General features: G+C 37.3%; 1 long non-coding RNA gene and 1 pseudogene across 2 annotated transcripts in view; both read left to right on the plus strand.

Moving 5' to 3' along the window:
- LOC148757373 (uncharacterized) overlaps positions 1 to 14944 on the plus strand; it is a 55986-nt gene that overhangs the window by 30591 nt on the left and 10451 nt on the right. The window lies entirely within an intron of this gene.
- Positions 1527 to 1784, plus strand: LOC148757374 (signal recognition particle RNA; annotated as a pseudogene).

Raw genomic sequence — 14944 nt, forward strand, 5'->3', positions numbered from 1 at the left:
CTAACACTGGAAACAATAGAAATGTTTGTAAACACATAAATGCATAAGCAAACTGTGTTATGTCCACACAGTGGAATACTACTCAGCAGTAAAAAGGAACTACTGATATATATTACTGATATATATAGATGAATGTTAATTATGTGGAGTGAAAGACGTTTGACAGAAATACATACGTACAGTTTCTGTTTATATAAAATCTAGAAAATGCAATTTAATACACCACGACAAAAAGCACTGATGACTGCCTGGGGTGGTGGTGGGACAGGGAGGTAAGCGAGGAAGGATTAACAAGTGGCAAAAAGAGAGGTTCTGGGCATTAGTTCTCCATGGATCATTTGTGCTGCAGGCTAAGGAAGGAGGCAGTGGCTGTTTGCCTGATGGACTGAGTACTGGGTGCCAGGCTGCCTCTTGCGGAAGTCCATGTGCCATTGGGAAGGCCTCAGTGGCTGCTCTGTATTGTTGTTGCTGAGGGGCTCTTCTTGGGTCATTCTTGGAGCAGGATCCAGAAGGAGGTTGACACGGGGGACTTCTGCGTGGCTGTCTCGACGCCTGTGTGACCTTGTGGAGGGATGTGGTGACTACACCAGATTGCTATGTCCTGTGAGGACTGCCAATCCTTAGGTGAAACATGGCTCTGGAATAAACGGCAGTTTTCCACTCCAAAAACTGCATCTGGTGTCATGAAGTATTTATCATTCACACCATCCTACCTTAAAGCTTCAAAGGTCCCAATTAAGTATATTATTTCAGTAGGTCTGCTCTCTAACTAACCTTCCTTTATGTACATTGAAACTATCTCCACTTACATATGATTACCAGCCCTGCAGGAATTTTTGATCAGGGAGATTAGCTAGCTGCCAGATCTTAAAAATCCATGTCTTGTACTAAGATCCACTGTTGGGGGTGGCTATACATCCCCAAAAACTTGATCAGTGTAAATACATGATACCTGAGCTTAGTGACTAAAAATTGATTGTTTCTGACATCGTGGGGGAGATTGATGAGTGCATCGATTTAGAGAAAATTAGGAAAAACCTTCCTACTTCAGAGGACCTTGTAAAGTTGGCCTTTGACGTTGACAAGATTGTTGAAAGCCTCAGCTTATTGAAGGACTTTTCACCACACGTTCATCTGGAAAAAAGGCCATTAGAGCAAAAGACCATGAATTTGACAGTGACAAGTATTACAGAAAGCGTCTGCACGGCGAGCTCATTGTCTTGCAACAGCAAATTCAGCAAGAGCATGAAGAGGAAGCATGCAGAGCTGGGGGCCAATATAGCATGAGCTATGCCCAGCAGAAGCCAAGGTGTCAGACAAAGAGAAAATCGACCAGCTTCAAGAAGAGCTTATGCATACTCAAAGTACCAGCGAATCTTGGAATGGTTAGAAAAGAACAAAGAATTGAGGAAATTCGTATTGCAGAAACATGACAAAAACATCCATCATAGAAAGCTTAAGAAATCTTTGATTGACATGTATTATGAAGGTCTTGACGTTCTGATTGTGATCTACTCGTAATATACAAGATCCTCTGTCAAGGGTGGTTGTGGTTGAACCAGGGCAGCTTGAACACAGGAGTTCCTGGCTGCAGTGGGCTGGGCAGGTCCCAAATTAGGCTGAGCATCAATTGGTGGCCGCCAGGGATGGGGGGCGGAGTCACTAGGTTGCCTAAGGAGGGGTGAAGTGGCCCAGGTTGGAAACAGAGCAGGTCAAAACTCTGGTGCTGATTAGTAGTCAGATTGCACCTAGGAATAGCCACTTCACTCCAGCCTGAAAAACTTTTTTTTTTTTTTTAAGTGGCATGAGGAAACTTTGAGAGGTGACAGATATATTCACTGTCTTGAATGTGGTGATGGTTTCATGGGTGTTTGCATACATCAAACCATTAAATTGTAAGCTTTAAATATGTGCAGTTTATTATATGTAAATTATAATGTATTATTATAATGTATATTATATGTAAATAATAAAGCTGTAAAGAATTGTTACTGATACGGCTATCAAAAGTCCTAATTTTTCAACTTCATTGACGAATTTTTGATGTCATCGATATTTATTCTCCCCTGCATATAGCCTTATTAAAAGATATCCAAAGGAATGTCTTTGGAATGATTCTATTGTTTAGAGACTTTTAACCAATCAAAGAAAGCTGACTTGTGTTTTTATCATTCTAGAGATTTCTTCCATTTCTATTCTAAGTCTCCATTTAAGTTTATGAAACTTTACCAAAATCAAAAGCTCAAAAAAGGAAGGTATGAAATAATCTTACAAGGTTGAAAAGCAGGCTTGCTCTAGAAATATGGTAGAATTATACTGACTCTTTTAAATAAATGTTGCATAATCGTGACTTATCCTTTTGTTTATATTTTTCTTTTTAAAGTAAAATTATATTTAATAAATACAGATAGTCGGTAAACAAAGAAAAGTCAAATAGGACTAAAGTGTGTGCAACAAATGTAAATCCTTCCCATCTTTGTGTCTCAGTTCTACCTGCTGTTATTATAGTTTCTTACTATCCCCCTTCCCCAAATAATCTGGGAGCATGTGTGTGAATACAAGTATTCATCTTTATACTAAATTATAGTATACTATACATAATGTTTGATATCTTGCATTTTTATTTAAAAATATATGTAAGCCCTCATCATAGCATGATAAGTAGATTATAAAATTCAATCAGATAAAATTCAGGATTACATTAATTGGGGGGGGGTTAATAAAAGGACTGGAGTGAGACTCTATAGATAGCCTTCAGGAAACAAGGGCCCAGTCTTTCCTGGTCTCCGTTAAGGTTTGCCCCTGTCCTGGTGGCAGTTTTCTGTTTCTATTTCAATATCTAAAGGAACATTCTGGCCCTTGTTGCTGGTATCCAGTAAAGTGGCAGGAGTTCCAGCAACCTATTTGGCTCATATTTTGCCAACTTGGTCCAGAGGGGTTTGGCCAACCAACCCTCAAAGCCATTGGTACCTCCCCTCGGCTTCCCAAATGGGAATTGCCTCCCATTCTATCCCAGGCCCTACTCAGTTCTCACATCTTCCTTCCCAAGATAGACTTTTAGTTCACAGCAGTTGGGCTGGCTAGAAGCCAATAGCTAATAGCCAATCAAGTTTTATCCAAATTAGGTTTTCCCAGGTCTGTTTATTTTTGTTGTTGTTACTCCTAATGTATCAATGTTATTATTTCATATCAGGAAATATAGATACACCTCGTTTTTCTTAGTGGCCACATAGTTCTCCACGGTATAGATGCAGCATGGGCAGTTAGCCAGATGAATTTGTTTTACTTTCCAGACAACATTTCTAGGCTGATCAATAATGCAGATGCTTTTTAATGGTGCCAACTTCTCCAGGGCAGGTCAGGTCTGCACTGTTGCGGGAAATTTATGGATGAGCTTCTCTAGTGTTTTAATTTAGAGCATCTATAGTCTGTACTTTGTCAATATTCACAATTATTTTATTCTATCTTCCTGTTTCTATCTTGACTCATTTTTTCTAGGCCTGCTGTATAGCTGCCATTGTCAGACACCTCTCTACCACCCTCTTGAATTGGATTTATTTTTTCCTGCATCCATTTTCTCTGCCTCTTCTGGTTTGGTAAATGCATCTTCTAGTATCTTCTAGGAAAGATTTATGGGAAGATAATTTTATAAATACTTAAATGCCTAAAAATATCTTTTCTCTATCCTCACAGTTGATTAACAGTTTGACTAGGTATAGGAATCTGGATTGAAAGTAGTTTTCTCCCAGGATGTTTAAAATGTAGGCCTAGTATTTGTTGTCAAGTGTGGTCAATAAGCATGTTTTTATTTTTATATTTTCATTATTTTTTAAATTCCATTTTATTGTTTCCAAGCTACACAAATTGTTTCTAAATATAAATCAAAGTCTGAGGTGTAATTGATTAGAAAGGAGTACATAAAACAACTAGGATTTGAACAAAATTCCATTTTTTAGCTTAAAAAATTCTGCAAGAGCTTCTATCTAAATTATCAAGTTGTATTTCGTTTCACTAGTTACATTTGACAGATAGTGAGAGCCACGCAGACATCCAGCTGTTAGAGTCTGGTTTCGCCTCTGCATCAGTCTTATTTCATGTAAATCTTTACCATCTTCATGAAGTAACAACGGCATGGGACTCCTTTCATGTTCTTGAAAATACCAAGTAGGCCTTCACAGTGCATTCAGTTTGCTTGAACCATATATATTTCAATATTGTTTATAGATTTTTTTTAAGCAGTTTGCCTGTTTTCATAATAGGCATGTCGTAAATTCCTTAAATGAACAAATGAACTTGCGGTATACATCAGTATAGAAGCTAGAAAACTGAATAAAGGAAAAGTAAGGTTGGAGTTTCAAAAGTGTGAAATAGGACGAGATAATACGATAGGGTCATTTTCCCATGTAAATAAAGATACAAGGTATTAATTACTTGATTACTTGCTATATAGAGATAATATAAAGATTTCCGGCCGATGGACTATTTCTTCTGTATTTACATATTCTTCCCAGAATCCTTTTAGCTTGTTGGAATTTCTTTTAAGAATTCCAGTATTCCAGCAATGATTTTCCAAGCCCACAGTTTCTGCTAACACACATTATAAATACTTTTAATGCCAAGCTCTAATCCTGAGCAAGATGACAATTTTACATCTCTAATTCTGAGTCACACGGAGGCATTTCACACGCCTGTGTGGCAGCAGTGGGTGTCCAAGCTGTTGAGCTTACTGGATCCTTCAGCATTTATCTTCTTATGGAAATTTTGAAAAGCATAAAAATGCTGAGGAAGCTAACCTTTAGGTCAGGCATGGTGATTTCTAACCCCAGATCTGACAATCATTCGTGGGAAAGATTACGGTATGAATTGCTAGAGGCTTTAAAAAGATTTAAAACTTGATGAGTACCTATTTTTTTTTTTTCTCCTGGTTTCATGATAAGAAAGACAAGAGGACACTTTTCTACGAGAAATTTCACAGCACCCCTAAAGTGCCAACACTTTAATTAGAACAATATTTTAAGTGTCAGTGGATAAGACTACTAAATAAAGCAGAAAGATAAGCTGGTAGAGGTGAGACAGTCCTTGGAGGCACTTTGCGTTCTAATGAGAATAAAGAAATGTATAATATACACCATGGAAGGGAAGAATAATTAAATATAATACATATCCCTAGATCTCAATATACTCAAACCTCATCTTAGTTGTTTCACTAATGGACTTCTGTTTTGTTTTCAATGACAGTGTTGACAATGTATTACATTTCTTTGCAGACAGTGAGCTGTTTAGCTTATTTCTTTTTTACATTGCTTTCTCCACTGTCTCTTAACGCTGAATTTAGATCTAGTCCATAGGCAGACAGAGATATCCCCTTTGCTTTACCTGGAATACCCTCTCCTCTTTCCCCACGGCTCCTTCGCCAGACTGTCTTGTGTGTTCTTTGGGACTCAGCTTAAATTTCCTCCACAAATTCTTTTTTTTTTTTTTTTTTTGGTGGTACTCAAAGTGTCCTCCCTCAAAATGCCATAACCATCAAGTTTCTTTGTGTTGAACCACTTGCTGAAATGTGCCTGTTTATTTCTGAGTTTCTACCAGGAAGCTGTAAGTCTCTATATTGATGTAGTTTAAAGGCCTGGACTCCAGAAACAAAATATACCTGTATAGTTGTTATCTTTGCAGATAACTAGCTGTGTGACCTTGGAAAAGTCAGTCACGCTCTCTGTGCATTAATTTTTCACCTGTTAAATGGAAACAATAACAGTGACTGTTTCATAAGCCTGCCCTGGTGATAAAATGGAGGTAGTACAAATAAAGAACTTCGTACAGTGTTTGGCTAAATAAACGCCCCAAATGTTTATTATTTTTATTATTACCATTGTTTTCCATGATGGCAGGAATTGTGTTTTACACCTAGTGCCTAGTTCACTAAAGACCTAAAAACATTTAATAAATAAGTAAGAAACACGTGTTTCTTCTCTTCCTATTCAATAACCAAGGAAAAAATAATTTCAAACTAAAAAAAAGAAACTAAAAGTGACAAACAAACAAAACCCTTCCCTCTGATGCTAGTAATCATGAGAATAAGATGAATAATATCTTTACAGAGAGGATACTCAAGTGAAATAGATATACCTTGCATTAATATCATTGCCATAAAGGCTATTCTCATAAAAATTTATAACAGGGATCCCTGGTGGCAGAGGTCTGTTTTTAGGTCATTACAATAAAATATCTGCATTTCATTTGAATTACTGGTGCTTTCTAAAATATCACAGATACCTATACTCGAATATAAAATTAGCATGTTAAAGTATTCAGTGTTTTAGATTTTCCATTTTCTGTTGCACGAATAAATTATCTGCCGATAATAGGCAAGAAATCCAGAAGTTCTGAGTCATTACCTTAGAGGTTGTTTGTAAATCAGTGATTGCTCTCTCAGCTTGGATTCTACTGTGAAAGAATCATACTTATTTGGGAGGAAAATTGTTTCCCAGCAAAAGAGAAACAAAGGGAAAATAAGGTTTCCTATAGCCTTCCTTATTGTCAGCGTTTTCGATTTCCTATTTCTCATTGCATTGTCTCAAGTTCACCACCTGTCTTTCAAAGCTTTAATGATAATGGAAATTATTATACTTTGCATTTCCATACTGGTGTGTAATTTACATAGTGGGTTTAGCAGTGATCAGTTCATTGTCTCTTGGCATTTTCAGTCTGCATACAGACAAACCCGCAGAGACCTGCAAACCTGGTATGTGCCATTGGCTCTGCCAGAATTGCTTTGGACGTTATCACACTGTGGCACAATCACACTGAAAATGTTGAGGACGGTATGTTGTTCGCTATAACAGAGAGTGTTCTATTTTGGAAGACCCGCAGAGGAAACATCTTACTATCATAATGTAGGAAATAATTGTGCTTCTCTTGAGCAATTTCCTCATAAGTTCCTTGAGCACTAAAGAACTGATCAGATGTCGATTGATGTGTTAACTGATAAAATCACTAATTCCAATTTTGTTGAAAAGCAACAGCAAGGACTTAGGGTCTCATTCTCGGTTGCCTTACATTTCTCTGTGCTTTTTTTTTTTTATAATCTATTTCAAATTTATGGTATCTTGCCATATTTCATGTGTTACTATAAACGGCTTTAAATCCTTTTTTAAAAAGGCAGGATGTACATTATTAAAGTGTTTTCATCTGTAATTCTCTATTTGATTCTCACATCAGTCCTGCAAACTAGGCATATTACTAACCCAATTTGAACAATCCACCCATGTATCTGAATATTTTCCCCCCAAACAGACATTTTCTGCAAAGTTTGAGGCTGGCAGAGAATGGTGGGATTCTGTGCTCAGCAGCCCTGGATCCTGCTTTGTATAATTCATACCAAATGTAGGCTTATGCAAGCAGGCAGCTCACTGTCTGTGCCAAGAGCGTGTCTCTCCACCACTGATTAATTCTTATGTCGAAAAGCCATGTGTTCATTGTGGATGATAAGCTTGTTGCACAAACACAAACTAACCACGCAGAGTAAGTTTGGCATTAGCTCTGCGCAAACCCCAGCGAGACGGATATTTGCCAAAAGGAAGGAGAAAATTCCTGCCAATTTAGGCATGAATGAAATGTTTTGCGACATCTGTAGACTTTTACATACTAAATAGAGAAAACATACATTGCTAAAGCTGGTTTGAAATGTATTCCACCAAACTTGTTGCACAGAGGAATCTCAGCTTCTAGGCTTGGGAAGTGGACTAGACCTGTCCTTAGAATCAGGTGCACATAAATACAAGGAAATATAAAATCACTGAAAAGTCAAAACATGTTATTGTGATAACTCAACTCCAAATATTTATGCACAAAGATAAATAATGATACTATTTTGCAGTGTACTAAAATGTGACTTTTGTGGATGTAATTATAGAAGCCTGAAAATTTCCATAACAGTTTTCTCCTCCTCCATAAAAAAGGAAAGAAGGAAGGAAGGAGGGAGGGAAAGAGGAAGGGGAAAAATCTGTGGAAGAGCCCAAACTACCAAGTGATAAGTGCCAACAGAATCACTGTGTTCTAGTTTCACATTTTAACTTTGGAAAAATTCTCTTTATTTTTCATAAAGATTTATTGTCACATTTCTGGAAGAGCGAGATGAAATGAGGCCATGTGTATATGGCCCAATTAGAAGCACAGAGTTGAGAGCTGGAAGAATGCCTTGGGATTGTTTACTGAATCATCTCAGCTCGAGCAGAAAGTCGAAGCGAGTTTGCCATCCCAAAATATGAGTTTGCCATCCCAAAATATGCTTTTGGGATATTGATTTTAAGTTGGTTATCAAGGAACAAAAGACTCGGGGAAAAACTTTGACCTTTCCGCTAACTGCCTATAAGGAATACAGATAGAGAATCTGCTCCAGGAATGGAGATCTCATCGCAGATAGTTCAATGTAGACACATGGATAGACAGGGAGGAGACCAGCAAAGCCCATTTGTTCCAAGTTCTCTCTGTGTCCCATTGTTAAGGATGGCCCAGCACACATTTGTCTACCAAACTTTTGCTTTTCCATCTCCATGTGAATTGCCTTCCTGCCCTTTGGAGTCCCAAACTAACGCCCCTTTCTCCTAAGCTGCAGAATAGCACATAAACCCCACTTGCCCTGTGCCTCCCCAGGTCTCACTTCTTAAGGTACCCCTGAGTGTATATTCTTACTACATTTTGGACATTTTGTCCTGTTGATCTGCCTCATGTTCATTTGATTAGTAGCCCAGCTAGAAGAACGTAGACAGTGGGGGGATAATTATTTTATGTGCTCCTCCCACAAAATCCCACGGCTGCGTCTCTGACATCTGCTCATTGAGCCCTTGCTGGAAAACTCCATGACAGACTCAGCATATCCCCACCACCACGGAGAAGGTTTGCTCTACCTGACATTATCCCTGACAACCTCTTTTTGTAGGTGTAGAGAAGTTTCTATGCCTGTCATTTTCAGATATTCTTGCTCTTAGGAGCATCAAAAGACAGGCATATTCTTTCTGCTATATGACATTCCTTCAAACACATGGAAGACATTTAACAATGGCCCTACTTTGATCCTAAGATAAACCCATATGTATTTTTGTTTTTTGTCATTTGTTCCACATGCAGTATGGTTTCCTGAACCTTCATAATCTGGTCACTCTTCTCTGAGGAGAACCAAGCTGTGCATGTTTCCCTAACGTGTAATTCTCCAGATTGGGATGGATTAGTTCTGGCTTCAGTGGGACCCTGACTTCCTGTGATTGTTTCATAATATTTCTACTGACTTAACCTAACAATTGCTTTGTTTTTTGTTTTTTAATAACTTCATCAACACTATCTGCTTTTGTGAGAATTAGAATTGCAAAAACGGTCTAAAATGTCTAAAAGTTCCCATGTAAATATTTTTGTAGTCCAATAGAGTTATTTTTTACCACGTACTTAATGAAAACATTGCATTCTAAATCTAAGGTAGTTTCTCAGAACTGCATGTAAACCAACCCCTCCACATGCTTAATTTCGAGCTACAGATAAATTACCCAAGTTTTGTAGATGTGTCGTATCTTGTATCATCTTTGTGTGTCCTAAATATGTCTGTGTAGCTGGGTAATCTGGAACTGGTATCTTATTCACACATCGTAGCAATGTCATCCCTAACTGGAATATGCATGTACCCAGGATATTGAGCAAGGATAATAATATGAAGTTTTCTTTTTCCTCATTATTGTTTTTTAAACTTTCTCTAAAAATGTCCCTCTTTCCTGTCCTTGACAACTCCACTGGCAGCTTCCATAGCTTTCCTGTCATTTTCAATTACCGTGTTTCCCGGAAAATAAGACCTAGCTGGACCATCAGCTCTAATGTGTCTTTTGGAGCAAAAATTAATATAAGACCTGGTCTTATTTTGATATAATATAAGACCAGGTCTTTAATATAATATAATGTAATGTAATGTAATGTAATGTAATGTAATATAATATAATACTGGGTCTTTATAATATAATATAATATAATATAATATAATATAATATAATATAATATAATATAATTAATATACATAATACCGGGTCTCATATGAATTTTTGCTCCAAAAGATGCATTAGATTTGATGTCCAGTGAGGTCTTATTTTCAGGGAAACACGGTGTGTACGTTCTGTTTAAAGCACCTTTCACACTCCTGCTTAAATACCACCACCCCTCTCTCCACCGCCACTAGTGCCAAGTCAGCGTTGGCCTGAGGGGTTGGAGCAGGCAGGATGCTCTGTATTACCCTTCAGTCCTTGGGACGGGACAGGACAGGAGTGGCAGAGTTGAAGGTTTGTCTGGTTTGGGACATCACTTACCTCCTGTGTCAGTGCCTAACTTCTCTGGTGCTGAGGGATGCGACAGGCAATCATGGAGGAAGGTGATGCCATTTACATGGTTTCCCATGATTATCCTCCCTCTGCTTACACAGTGTCTGCTCTGTGATGGTCCCGAGAGGCAGGTGTCTACATGCTCAATCCGCATGCAGCCCTGCACAATTCCCTCACGTCATGTGGGACACCGTTATCTGGCTTGACCTGTTTCACCATGACTTCCTCATGGATTCCAGTACTGGCAGAAGATCCCATACCCTCTTAGCTCTGGGCATGCCCTTACCTGGCAGGCTGTCTTCTTGGTTGTGTTTACAACATGGCAACTCACTGCCCACTGGAAGCATAGAAATGTCCTACTTCCTTCATGTGTCAAAGAGTGAACGAGCAGGCCATCCACTGCTGCTCCCTCTCTTTACACAGCAACCTCCCTCCAGTGATCTTCCAAGCCTTGTTGCTAAGGCAGTTCAGCAAATGCGTTGCCTGCTATAGGTCCACCTGGAGAATGAGAAGCTAGTATCGCCTGCCTGTAAACATCTCCAATCTCAATGAGTGATTACTTGAAGTATTTTTTGAGAAGGAGACAGACTCCCCTCCCCATGCCCGTTTCCCATTGGGAAATGCGCTGCATTTTTCACAAGGACCACGAGGTCTTGACTCTCACCTTTGCTTCTTTCTTTTTGTGTACTTATTTAATAAAGGAAGTTGATCGGAGGAATGGAGATTATTCTGATATTCTCTCTCTCTCTCTCTCTCTCTCTCTCTCTCTCTCTCTCTCTCTCTCTCTCTCTCTCTCTCTCTCTCTGTAGGTGTGTCTCCCTTAATCATGAGAGTTTCTCTTTGGGTTGGAAGATACATATCTGTTCATCATTAGTTCTTGTTGATTCCATGGATATCAAAAGAGGTAAATAGAAACCAATCAAATCTGCCTGGTTCTCTGTTTCAATTCAGATTGATCATAAGAATCTCTTATTTATTTCTTAAAGAAATATAAATTTACAATTATTCTGACTTTATGGTTTTGAGTGGGTCCCAGGAATGCATGAGGATTCTCGCTTGCACTCTCAACCTCATACTGGTTATGAGGAAATCTAAGAATGGCTGAAGTAAGCCATTTCTGTTCTCCATCTCATGCTTCTTGGTAGATAACAGAGCAGCTCTGCTCCCTTCAGTCTCCAGAGAATCCAGGCAAAGTCTTTCTCTGTGATAGAATTCTCTCAGTCTTTCAAACAGTACCGTTGGTGTTCCAACAAGTTGTACATGGTATTCTCTTATAATTATTTCATCTGTATTTCATGTTGCTTTCCATTCTCATACCCATGCTTGGATATTTTTGTTGTCTTTTTCTTGCTTTCTTTTTCTGTCTCTTCCTTTTTCAGATTTTCTGGATCTGAATAGTGACTGATTTAGAAAGAGACCTGTCTGGACTTGAAGGGTCTGGGGATCAGTTGTTTCTCCTCTTAGCTCTCATCCATCAGGCAGTCATAGGGATAAAGCCTAGAAACATCTAAGACTGTGTGTGGTTGAACACATCAGTTCCCTACACTATAAACTTGGGACACATGCTCAAAATTACAGACATATTTAGTCTTGCCTAGTCCAACGTTGTTCATATTGATTTTATTTTGATTAATTTTTAAGAACATATATGAGACATGAGCATCAAGTATCTTCTTAATAAAAAAAAAGTTAAGATTCAATTGTATTTTTGAAAAGTCATAGCCTACCTTTCTCTACAGTGAATTCCTTATTCCAGTCTTATCGATTTTCACTCAATATCTGATAGGCTGTGTCCCTCCTGTACTCTGCCTCTTTTCCCACAGACGGGAAATATGGGTGGAGGGCATATAAAAGATGGCTTGACTGCACATAATAAAATAAGTGACTTTGAATGGGTAACTTTATCATCCAAAAGATAAAGTTTAGACTTAGATTTATAAAGATATAGATATAGATATAGATATAGATATAGATATAGATATAGATATAGATATAGATATAGATAGATATAGATATAGATATGTGTGTAATTGAAATTAAAATATACATAGGCTTTGGAGGAGGGTATTTTTTGCAAAAATGATATTAAATATCATGATAAAATTTAAATGAATAAAATAATTTTAAAAAATGAACACTAAGAAGAATGAAGAGGGACATACTCTATCAAGCATTAACATATATTGCTGCAATAAATAAAATCATATGGTGTAAAAAGACAGGTTATTAAAGCAAATGTAGAGAAAAAAATCAATGTGCATTATGCTTGCTCCTTAGTGACATTTTCCATCTGGAAACATATCTTTCAAGTCAGGGAAATTTTCCTGAATTATTTTATTAATTTATCTCCTTCATTCTTTTCTACTCAGTTTGGAAGTGCTTTTAGTCAGTCATATGTTGAATCTTCTGGACTCTTCCCCTTCCTTATATATTTTCTCTATTTTTCTACTCAGACTTTCTTTTCCCCTCTGCTTTCTATGATTACCTCAACTTTGTTTTCCATACCTTCTATGGAATATCTGCTCCTATGCTTTTGTTTTTAAAGAGTTATTATCTGATTTTTTCAACATTCCTCAATGTTTATAAAAGCTTTCTTATTTTATAGTTGCAAAATCTTTTGTCACTCTAATGATGTTCATTATAGCTTCTTTCCTTCAGATTTCTCCTCTTAGATCTGATAAACCACCTTAATTCAGTGATGGAATTTAGCATCATTAATTATTCTCATTAGTGGGCCAATCTAAATTTATAGGTTCTTCTAACATGACCACAAAAATAACATCACCCATAGAGTAGACCTCGTTTTAGGAAATACAAGAAATAGGGAAATAATTTAAATGATATCATGATGAAACAGTCTGTCAAATCCAGAATATAGGATGTCCTATCTATAAGACAACTGACCTTGACTCCTCAAAACACTAAATGTCATGAAGAACACAAGACAAAGGGACTGTTCTATAGTAAAGAGTCTAAAATGGCACAAAAACAAAATGCAATTCATGAAATCTGATTGCATCACAGAATAAAAATGAAGCATTGATAGGAATCATTTGTGGGATAATATGGAAGGTAAATAATAAAGAATTGTTACTTATTATATTAGATGTGAAAATGACAATATATAGGGAAAGCCCTTATTTTTAGGAGATATGTTCTGGATTATTTAGGAGTAAAATTTCCTGATTCAGCGAGAGAGAGAGAGAGAGAGAGAGAGAGAGAGAGAGAGAGAGAGAGAGAGAGAGAGAGAGCACAAACGTGAAATATTCATTGCACTATTCATTCAGCTTTTCTGTAGGTTTGACATTTTTCAAGACAAAAGTTAAAGAAAGGTGTGTTTTACCTGCAGAATCTTTTCATCTAAGTTACCTTTTTTCTGTTTGTTTTCTGTCTTTCATTTAATAAGATTTCCTTAGATGGCAGGTAACCCTCGGTTGTTGGCTCACTCACGGTTAAGAGTAGAAGATTAAAATGCTGATGGTAAACTATGAATGCAGGCGGGGCTCGTTTACTCTGGTTTAACTGTTATATTATCTGTCTGGGCTGTTTTCTTTGTGGACAATCCTACTATAAATATTGTTATATATCTTCTCATGGGCTCGTTAGATTCCCTAGAAAATGTTTCTCAATCTCTTGTCTAGAATGTTTAAGCCTGGCTCCTGGTTAAAAACAAACAAAAAGGCAAAATAACAAAAGCCAGGAATCTCAACATTCATTATATAAACCTACACTTATTTCTCCATTTTCACTTTGGCATGTACTCCAACTATATCTGTTCCCCTAGCTCTCTAGGGCAGAGACCCTCCAATTATCCTCTTTGGAGCATAAATCTCAAGTAAGGAAACGGCAGCTGTCTGGTAAGAAGTGGGGAGTAGTTGAAGGAATATGACCAACTTTGATCAAACCTATTGCTTTAGCTCCACCTTCACTTCTGTTCAGAGGTGGCTGGCCTTGTTGGGTCCTTGCCCGTCTGGGATTCCCCATTGCCTACCTGGGAGTCCGCTTTCTTGTATTTGCAAAATCAGTTACCACTCATGCTTCTGCTTTCAGATTCCAAAAATTTGTTGCATTTGCCTCTTTTCCAGCTTTTTGTTCTTGTAGATTCTTGAGGGCTATTTTTTTTTTTTTTTTTTTCATCTCTTCACTCTCATTCTAGCGGGATTTTGTGAGTAAACCAGTATATATGTGGATGTATATTTGTGACCAACTTTCCCAAGAATACGTGTTGATAAAGAAAAGAATTGAAGATATGTTGCTGTGAAAAGCAATATATCTTTTAATTTTTAAAAGTGTATATTCAATAATCCCAGTTTTATAATGTTAGCTTATATATGCATAGAAAAAAGAATTGAAAGGACTGATATCAAAATTACATGGATTGCTTGGTTAAGACTTCAGGTGAATTTTTATTTTATTTCTCTTGCTTATACCTATTGTTAATTTTTATAGTGACAAATATTAATTTTTGTAGTGCAAACTACACATAAAAGCTGAATCATAAAAAAATAACAAATAAAAACCCACAGGTTTTGATAGGTTTCTTAGTAGGTGAACAGAATGCCAAAATTCAAAAACATTACTAAGTACATTAA

Source organism: Rhinolophus sinicus, chromosome 8 (assembly GCF_057876585.1).
Source record: "Rhinolophus sinicus isolate RSI-liver-muscle chromosome 8, RSI-T2T, whole genome shotgun sequence".
NCBI lineage: Eukaryota > Metazoa > Chordata > Mammalia > Chiroptera > Rhinolophidae > Rhinolophus > Rhinolophus sinicus.